Source organism: Carassius carassius, chromosome 25 (genome assembly GCF_963082965.1).
Source record: "Carassius carassius chromosome 25, fCarCar2.1, whole genome shotgun sequence".
In the NCBI taxonomy this organism is placed as follows: Eukaryota; Metazoa; Chordata; class Actinopteri; order Cypriniformes; family Cyprinidae; genus Carassius; species Carassius carassius.
In genome coordinates this window covers 7,676,673-7,687,538 of record NC_081779.1, presented here as the reverse complement: position 1 = coordinate 7,687,538, position 10,866 = coordinate 7,676,673, and positions in this window count along the sequence as shown.

Genomic DNA, 10,866 nt, shown 5'->3' with positions numbered 1-10,866 from the left:
GGGTCATTATAGCAATTAGTGGTTGTTATGGTATTAATTAAAGTTCATCCAAATAAGTGCACGCTGCCAAAAGAATGTTGCTGCTCGCCGTGCTCTTATAAAATGCCAGCCATCTAATCTAAATGGGGGACCAAGCAAATTACTTTCAAATTTCTCTCTCTCCGATGCAGACACAAACCATTTCCCATCTTTGAATAAAGTATTCTTTTTTAATATACAGTATGTGCTTGCTTCATCATTACATGGCTGGCTGTAGCTTAAAGAAGGAAAATGACAGAGCTGAAAATAAGGGCAGGAAATGTGTGACAGTTGTGTGACTGACTGTCGGTTTCAATATCCTTTTTTTAACTTATGTTTTTATTTTTAAATAAAACTTTAATTCATGTGTTCATATTATTTCCTACAATTACATTAATATAGAAATAGGTTGTCAAAATAAGCAATAAAACATATTAGAGACTATATCTTTCACTAATTAACTAAAGCAATTCATAGTTTATTTCTCACTTGACATGATGCATCACAGTGTGTTCTACATTGTGTTGTGAGTTACGTGAACTACTGGAGCAAATAGAAAATCTAGATCTCTAAACAGACAGAGATGAGGAAATGCTGACGTGTGGTCCCGGCTGGACAGGGTTTTAATTGATCAGTCGTTCATGAAGGAGGGATGGAGCGGGGGATGGTGAAAAGTTAATGGTTTGGAGAGAGAGCAGGAATTTACGAGGGAAAGCACTCGATCGTGCATCGTATACCGCCCCCCAAAACTGCCAAAACATTACAAACAAAATGTTATAAACTACAATGACCTTTAATCCAATAAGAGATTATTAGATTATAATGTAATTATATAAATATTCTATAAATCAAGGGCAATTAAGATCACAAATACACTAACAATGCCTTTTACTTTTGTCTTGTGATGCATTTCAGACTATAACAGGATATTTTATAGAGAAAACTGGCTAGACGTTAAATGGAAGGATGTAAATGGGCCCAGTTTTGATTTTTATACTGACCTGGATATTGTATTAAAGCTTTAGCACATCCTTCTTTAATAATATGTATTTATTAATTAATTAAAAATCCATCAGTACTATTTCTACCTTAATTGACTTAAAGATTGTTGTCACAATGGTAATATGTGACAGTAAAAGTTTTGATTGATGGGAGTTAATTAGGGTTTATTATTATGATTTGATGTTAAACTATATCAATGTTAATTTGATAATTTCTATTTTGTTATAGTACAGTTTCTAACCGAAAATGCTGATGCTTCGACACTGTTTTCTGGACGTTGGACCAAAAATGCTATTTTAGAAAAGTAAATGTCCATTGCTATTTTGACAACATTATGATGATAAACGCTGAACGCTGTGGGGATGCTGTGGTTTATAAGAAATTCTATATAGCTCAATTTCCTATTCCAACATGCAGTGTGGCTCTCAATCAGCATCAGTGAATAAAAATTGCATGTGTCTGCCATTACTGCGGCAGCCATGGCTCGTCTGCTAGAGTAATTCACTCGCCTCTCTCCGTGAATGTGCTGTGCTGGCACATTGACTTGTCCAGATTTACCGTGCTCACTCAGATGGAGAAAAAGAGGATATAGGGGAATAAGAGTGAGTGTGTGTGGCAAATAAAGGTGATGGCACAGAGATATGCCAGAGATGATGATTGTGTGTATGAGCCGGAGAAGAACAGAGTCAGTCTCGTGTGAAGGTAAAACTAGTGTGCATTTGAGCATGAATGATGACACTATGGTAATTGTTAGACTGGCATCTCAGTGTGTCAGAAATATAAAGAGTTGAATGTAACTGTAAAGATCTATATGTTTTAAAACTACATGTGTAGTGAAATGGGAATGAGCGCTCAAAATGGTGAAATTAAATTCTTAAGGAGCATTAAATGCATGAAGTCAGTTTAAAATCAGACAAATAGGTCTTTATCAGGTAAGAGGGTGACAGGGTGGAACCATATTGATAACCAACAATCTTGAAAAGGCAGTATATATATGAAGATGCATGAACATTTACTCTCTGAAATTGTTAATTGTCTGTCTTTTTTTTCAGTGCCATTCTTTGTCCCCCTTAAAGACACTGACACAAACACATATTGGCTGATCTCTGAATTGCTCCTCCTGTGATGCTGTCCATAATATTGCTGGCATGCAGCCGACAATCAATAGCTTTTAATTAATGGGGTAAGATGGGCACGGTCGATAATAATGACAAGGGAGAGTGAGATAGAGTGATTGAGAGAAAGGGATGGGGCTGTTTAGGGGAAAATAAAGCTAGATATAAAGATGAAGGTCTGTAAAGGAATTGGAAGAAATAAAGATAGAGATGCAGAAAGTAAGTGAGAGAATTTTGTAAGAGTAATTGCAGGTCAGGGGTTTCCAAACTTGCTTTGAAACCCCAAATATGATTTACATATAAGTATGTGAAAATATTATTTTCATAAGATGACTGTATCACTGTATCACTGTATCGTTTTTGTATATCCTAGTGTATTTATAAAATAAAATCCCATGATGATCCTTTGAGTTCCACTTTTAGAAAAAGAAAACATGAATTATATAAATTTAAGTAAATGTTTAATTTAATTGTAATAGGTTTTACTTTTATTTGTTTGTATTTTTAACATGTAATAATAATAATGAAAACATTTTACAACTGTTGTTATTATCATAATAATAATAGTTAATAACAGTAGCCGAACAATAATTTAAAATGTAAACACTTAACATGTTATAAATAAAATAATATAATTATTAATACTTTACAATGTGAGACTTTACATGTTGTTATAATAATAATAATAATGATATTTAAAATATAAACGTACACATTATAATAATTAATATAATAACATGTTTTTAATATTATGATTAAAACCCTGCGGATAAGCAAATACCACTGTAACATGTAAAAGCAATAGAATAAAGATGCAGTGAGAATCCTTCCTGGTTTGATGAGTGGTTTTTTCATGGCAGTCTCATGGGAGCATTTGTTAGCACTGATTTGGCTCGCTAAAACACCTTCAGTCCAGTGGAGTGAACACAAGTGGCCCTATGAGACCACTGCGCTCTTTCAAACACACTACCCATCCTTCAGACTCTAATCCTTCAAGCATCAGCCACTTACAGGCAGAGACACACACGCACTCTTCAGACAGCTGAGATCTGAGGTAAAGCAGACCGACACTTCATCCAGTTTGACCTCTGCAGATCGTTGCAGTTTAGAGCTGTATCGATTCCCTCAAACTCCATGGACAGCTTCTTCCTTCGATCCTGCAACAGCAATTTATTACATTCTCGATCCCTCTAAACTTTACAGTGCTTTTATGACTTTGTAATTATGTATGTAAATAGAGGGCGGAGCGTGCTAAACTCTGTAAGTGCCCATATGTTTATGTGCACACCATGGGTTACAGTGTAAATGGTCAAATAAAGCTGAAGAGCAGCTATTTATATTATTGCCATATAGACAATCAGTTAGAAATGATACTGACACAAATCTTCAATTTGATATGGACATCTCTGAAAAGACTTGCAGTGAATCAGATGTTGATTCAGTAACAGCTCTGTTGGATTAAATTCAAAGTGGGAGTCAGACTGATTAAAACCAGTAATTCATTCATTCAAATAACTGACACAAAACTGAGTTTTAGCTACACTGCTCATGCTGTGTGTTTGATTCAATAAAGAGACCGGGCTCATTAGTCATTTGTTTGTGTAGACTCAAAGTATATACTAAATTGGATGAAGAACTTGACCATTAATAACGCATGTTCTAGAAATATGCATGTATGTATTTTATAATACATGAATTTATATTCAATTCAGACAAACTGCATGCAATTGCACTTCTGAGAAGAAAAACATTAATTGTAAGATATATTAAATTGCAATTGTCAGAATTGAGAGTAAAAAGTTTTTTTAATTCTTAGGCAGAATTTATTATTATTATTATTATCGCTGACATACTATTACATTTTTTATATTTTGAATGAGCTTTTCTTTTTTCCATTTTCATTTTCCATTTTATTTATACTTTTTCAATTTATTTATTTATTTTATGTCTGTTACATTTTTTCAGTATTAGTAATTTAGTTTTAGTTTAACAAGTTTAATTTAGTTTTATTTTAATTCTAGTGATGATTATATATATATATATATATATATATATATATATATAAAATTTAAATTAAATTAAATTTATGAATTTAGCAGACACTTTTATCCAAAGCGACTTACAGTGCATTCAGGCTATCAATTTTTACATATCATGTGTTCCCTGGGAATCGAACCCCCAACCTTGATAATATCAGTGCTCTACCAATTGAGCTACAGGAACACTCTCTCTCTCTCTCTCTCTATATATATAGATTGAGATCCAAGTCAACATATCCAACGTGATCACATGAGAATACGTGGGTATTTTTACGTTAAATGTGGTTCAATAGTTCACGCTTTCATATAATTAGCTGAGGTATGGAATGCGTATTTGGCGTGCTGTCCGGGGAAGGGCTCCGAGCTCGGGAATGGCCCGAACCTAGAGTACCCCCCCTTCCCCGTCTATTTATAAAGTGAACTTGAAGTGAGGAGATGGGGTGGAGGAGGGATGCTGATAAACCGTCAATGGATAGAGGTAAGTCAGCGATATTTATACTATGGGATTGATTACTTGATTATGGTCCACCTGTGTTGATTAGGCTAAGTATCTGACGCGCTCCTCCCGAATCTTATTAATAAAATTACATTTCAATAGTTCACGCTTTCATATAATTAGCTGAGGTATGGAATGCGTATTTGGCGTGCTGTCCGGGGAAGGGCTCCGAGCTCGGGAATGGCCCGAACCTAGAGTACCCCCCAAAAAGCAAATATACAGGAGGACAGCCGCCAGTTTAGAGAATGCCCCCCCAAAAGCATAGAGTACTGGCGGGGGCTGATTTGGTTTCTGAGAAGTCGTCTCGTAGGCAGGTTGGAAGGGCCTACGTACTCCGGAGGGAGCGACTTGGGCGTTTGGAGAGTAGGCCCTACCGGCTGCAGCTAGTGAACTACGTGGTTGTTGGCGCCCGGTCGGTAGGGCTCGAGCCGATGCTCAACTGGAGCTTTTTGGCGTTGGAACGGTGAGCCCTACCGGCCGATGAGGAGGAGCAGTGTGGTTGTGGTGCCCGACCGGGAGGACCCGAGTTGCCTCGACCGGAATAGGTCACGGTGTCGGCGTACGGGCCCTACTGGCTGATAGCCCCTGCTATTCAGTGGGTGAAGGGCCTAGTGCTGACCGAGAGGGCCCATGAATCCTCCGACAGGAGATTGAGACTCAGAATGACGGTTTTTTATTTTTATTTTTTTTGCAGGATTTGGCGAGAGGACGAGACTCGTAGCGCCGGACGGTTAAGCCTCGCCTATCGTCAAATGGAAAGGGAAGTTGCGTGGCCGAGAGGCTGTTACCGACGTCCGAAGGGAGCACACGCATCGAACGGGTAAGCCTCGCCGACCGTAGAATGGAAACGTAAAGCAAGTCTGTCCAGGAGGCTCTCGCCGGCGTCCGAAGGGAGCACACACATCGAACGGGTAAGCCTTGCTGACCATAGAAAAGGAAAAGGTAAGGTTGTCTAACCGGGAGGCTCTCGCCGGCGTCCGAAGGGAGCACACGCATCGAACGGGTAAGCCTCTCCGGATGTGTGACAGAAAAGGTAACGATAGGTGGCCAGGAGGCTCTTGCCAGCATCCAACTGGGACTTCCTGTTCCCCAAAAACAACTGGGTGAGCCTCGCAGGCCGTAGGATGGAAAAGGTAAGTTTGTGTGGTCGTTAGGCTGTCGACGGCGTCTTATGGGAGTTTGCTACTCACGGCAAGAGACGGGTAAGCCTTGACGACCGTAGGAAGGAGGGAGGGTTTATTTGTGTGTTTGGTACCTGCGGCGTCGAACGGCTTGCTTGTAGGTTTTGTAACCTAAACCACGTGGAATGGTCGTGGTTGGCTGGCCAGGAGGCTCTCGCCAGCATCCGATGGGAGCACTCTCATCGAACGGGTGAGCCTCGCTGGCCAAGGATGGAAAGGTTGTCCAGCCGGGAGGCTCTTACCTTCGGCCGACAGGAGCTTAGCTCCCGGAATCGAACGGTTAAACCTCGCTGGCCAAAGGACGGAAAAGGTTGTCCAGCCGGGAGGCTCTTACCTTCGGCCGACAGGAGCTTAGCTCCCGGAATCGAACGGTTAAGCCTCGCTGGCCAAAGGACGGAAAAGGTAAGGTTGTCTAGCCGGGAAGCTCTCACCTACGTCCAATGGGAGCCTTGACTCCATGCATTGGATGGGTAAACCTCTCCGTACGTAAGACAGAATGGCAAAAGGGTAGCCGGGGGCTTTCACCTACGTCCGATGGGAGTGTGAGCTCCTGGCAACGAACGGGTAAGCCTTGCTGGCCGCAGAATGGAAAAGGTGAGGTTGTCTGGCCGGGAGGCTTTCGTCGGCATCCGATGGGAGCTCAAACTCCTGGCATCGAAGAGAGAAGCCTTGCCGGCCATAGGATAGAAAAAAGGTAAGGTTATCTGGCCGGGAGGCTATGGCCGGCATCCGGTGTTAATCTGGCTTTTTAATCGGGTAAGCTTCGCTGGTGGTCGGATGGAAAGTCCAAGATTGCTTAAGCGGGGAAGCATCTGACAGGAGTTTAATACTCACGGGCCTGGTTTCACAAATGGGGTTATGCTTAAGCCAGGACTATGCCTAAGTTAAATTAAGATATTTAAGCAACTTTTACAGAAATGCCCTAGAGGAAAATTTTACAGGTGTGCATCTTGACACAGAACAATGACACTGGCATATTTTAAGATGTGTCGGAGCAAGATATTTTCAGTTGAGACAGCTCAAACATGTATTTTAGTCTGGGACTAGCTTAAGCCTTGTCTGTGAAACCATGGGACGATGTCATACGACTAAGCTTTGCTGATAGTTGAACGGAGAAGGCAAAGGTTGGCTCAAACGGGAGCACTCTGGCAGCGCCTGACAGGGAGTTCGATACTAAGGAGGATTTGGTTGTCTACGAGGGTAGACGCTGTGAGGCTTACTTGAATAATTGTTTAGCAAATCCAATAAGCTGCTTCCGATAATGAGTCCGAAAAATCTTGGTGCAGTCATTGTATTCGAAATTAAGCGTGCAAAAATAAATTGGATTTCCTGTGCCAGTGTACCCCAAATAGGAGCCATGTATCGGCGATGTGGTCGTTGTCGAATTGTCGTATTGTCAGCACATGAGATCGATGGTACGTATCGACGATGTAATCGTGCATGGGTGGAGTAAGAGAAAGATACTTTATACTTGTCTGAGCTTACTATTTGCCATTTTAACCATGCAGGTGCACGAAAAAGCCTATGGAATCACCGATAATCGAAAAAAAAAAAAAAATATATATATATATTTTTCGGACGTACTGAAACTGGCAATAAATATAAAATACTATATTTAAAACTGCTAGTTCATGTAGTCGGCACTACGGTCATCTCGCTTGTGCCGGGTTTTTTTTTTTTTTTTTTTTAACTATAGTAGATTCCATTTAAAGTCCAACGATTTAACCCTAATATGGACGTAAACAAATGCCTTAAATATAAGGTATTCAAAAACCGGTAAGTTCATATATTTGAAGTGAATGAGATGCATTCTAATGTAACTGTGGCATTAAACTCCGTTAGTGAGAGCTCCTTTAAAATATGGCACGTATCGGATTTACCTGTTAAAGTACGATGGAATAGCTTATATCTGCAAACGATGCATGTCTATTTGTGGATGGAGACTTCTTTGCCACCTGTAGGCTCACGTCATCCTTTGAGAGCATGGGCGAGCGTGGAGTGCAGTGCTGAGATGGGATAACGGAGCGGTTTGATAGCCGAATTATGGTAGGCCGCCTAATAATAATAAAAAACGTTGATTGGAGAATGGGCCTAATATCGTCTTGGCTATTGTCGATACATGATGCTGTCACCGCAACCTAGGATGCATGGCATACCTATAAGCGGAATTTTTTTTTTTTTTTTGCGTGTGAACAGACGCTGCTGTGGCAGTGGGGAGATACGGGAAAGGCTCCTGCGGGAGCAGACACTGCTGCGGCAGTGAGGAGGTATAGGAAAGGCTCCTGCGGGAGCAGACGCTGCTGCGGCAGTGGGGAGATACGGGAAAGGCTCCTGCGGGAGCAGACACTGCTGCGGCAGTGAGGAGGTACAGGAAAGGCTCCTGTGGGAGCAGACACTACTGCGGCAGTGGGGAGGTATAGGAAAGGCTCCTGCGGGAGCAGACACTGCTGCGGCAGTGAGGATGTATAGGAAAGGCTCCTGCGGGAGCAGACACTGCTGCGGCAGTGATGAGGTATAGGAAAGGCTCCTGCGGGAGCAGACACTGCTGCGGCAGTGATGAGGTATAGGAAAGGCTCCTGCGGGAGCAGACACTGCTGCGGCAGTGATGAGGTATAGGAAAGGCTCCTGCGGGAGCAGACACTGCTGCGGCAGTGATGAGGTATAGGAAAGGCTCCTGCGGGAGCAGACACTGCTGCGGCAGTGAGGAGGTACGTGCAAGGCTACTTGCTTCGGCTGCTGTAGATGTTGGCTGTGGGAAGAGTAAAAAAGGGTTAGTAACATTTGATGGGGCAAGCTAAAAATTAATGGGTAGCCTACTGTGTCACCAGCTCAGCAATTGGTTGCCTGATTTGACAATTCCTCAAGCCTTGTCCACGTTATTAGGTTCCTGTTGGAAAAGCATCTTTCCTCTCGTTTGGCCTCCGGGCTCTTTAGACGGTCTCCCGAGCGGATTTGGAACGCTGTTTTCACGTTGTAGTATGGACTGTGGAAACAGAGGCTTTTGGAAATGATGAGGCATGTTTAGTCTTGTAGGACGTTGTACCGAAAGACATGATTACAGCAGTAACGTTAACCCCTTACCAGTCACCCCCCATTTTTTTGGCATGGAGACAGAAATTACATACCCAAAATAAAGAAGTTTCTGCTCATGATTCTTTCTGACTAGATCCATGATCAACGTTTGTCCATGAGCTAACACTTCGACGTTTACCGTTCAGTAATAGGAATCGTTTTCCTGGCATAATTACTGAATAACTGTCACTGAAATGATGTTTTATCGAAATATTGGTCAATTGGCTTTCAATTGATGCAGGGTTTATCCAGATCAAGTAAGAGAGTGATGTTTAACGTGCTGTGAAAATGAACGATAATAAACTGGGGCGGTTGGCGATGCTTGCAAGCAAATGGGTTAATGGCAGTTATGTGCCATTCGCTTCCAAGTGGTTTCTAAAGATGTTTAGTTGCCGGTTTTTTTTTGTTTTTGTTTTTTTTTTGTAAACGACTTTTCTCCAGTGTTGTGACGTATTTCCGAGAGAAACGGAATAATAAATGAGGAAAGTAGTGGGCGTGGCTTATTTTCCAACTAGCACCTGATTGGATTTAGATAAGTAGGTGTTTAATTCAAAAAATGGAGGCAGATCTAAATGCAAGTTTACAATCGGTTGTTGAGGATTACTCGCCACCTCAATCACCGCAATTTAGTTTTCAGCAGGAAAAGGAGGAAGATGAGAACAGGAACACACGGAGGATCATTTACAAAAATGCATCTCCTTGCCATCTCTCCTTTCACGCGCTGTCAATGCTCGCCGCACACAGGCAGCCTGTCTACTGTCAGTGTCAGTTTGAGGGGCGTGGTTACATATTAAGCAGACACCAAATTCCTCAAGCCTACGTCATAGGTGAAGGTCCTCCAATGCAGAGGGGAGGGGCATTTTCAGATTTTGATTAAAGATTATGAAGGCAAACTTATATAGTCAATTTTGATTTCATGTGGACTTTAAAAGGCGGCAGTTATTTTACTCACACTTGCTATCCTGCGTTGAAACACTATGGCGGATGCGTTTTAGATGAATTTTGAGTGATCACACCGGTGAATGGTGAAATAGGTCCCTAAATTATTTAGAAGTTAAAATGTAAAATTAAATTAAGCATTTAGCAGAGACTCTTTTATCCAGAGACTCACGAGCGGTTTTTTTTTTTTTTTTTTTCCTCTTTCCTTCATGGAACTTAAGTCTGTATCATTTCCGTGAGGTTTAAACGTGCGCGGTAAGGCGAATGTAATGCCTTTGCTTCGTGGTTAAAAGTGGCATCATGATTCCGACGGAACGTTTGTATCTGTAGTCCAAATCTATGCGCAATCCACACTCCAGATCAGCAGGTGGCGGTAATGCACCTTTACGCTGGTTTGCCGAAACCGCAGAAGAAGACGGAACTGCGTCATGACGTCGTTTAACAAACTTTAGCCGCGAACCTGCTTTTAGATGCAACGCTTGGATGCTAACTGCCGTAAAAATCCAATGAAGAAAAAGGAGAACCTGTTTTTAGCGTCTTCGCCTGAAAATGTATTGTTTAACGTTGCGTGGTCTGCGCCGCTAGAGGAAGCGGCCTCAAACTGCCACTCGGCCGGAACGAAAGGCTGAGCCGCGGTGAGAACTGGGGTTCGACCCGGGCTGGTTGGGTTCTTTCTGCTGCAATCCAGCGCTCGGGGAGAGCTCGGTCTCGGGCGGCACGATCGTTGTGTCGAGCAAGGCGAGCTTGGAGCTTGCACGGTCTATTGGCCACGACGTGTGGCTTGGCGATGAGGGCAGCTGTCACGATGACGCTTAATGCTGCTCAACGGCCGTGTTTGGTGGGTACAAATGATCTCGGGTCCGGCAAAAGCAGCAGGTCTTATAAATCTCCTGTGTAGCTCTCTTCGTTGGTACGAAAATTGGGTCTGTGGTAAGGTGACAGACGAAGCGAACCAGCATGCTGATAAACCGTCAATGGATAGAGGTAAGTCAGCGATATTTATA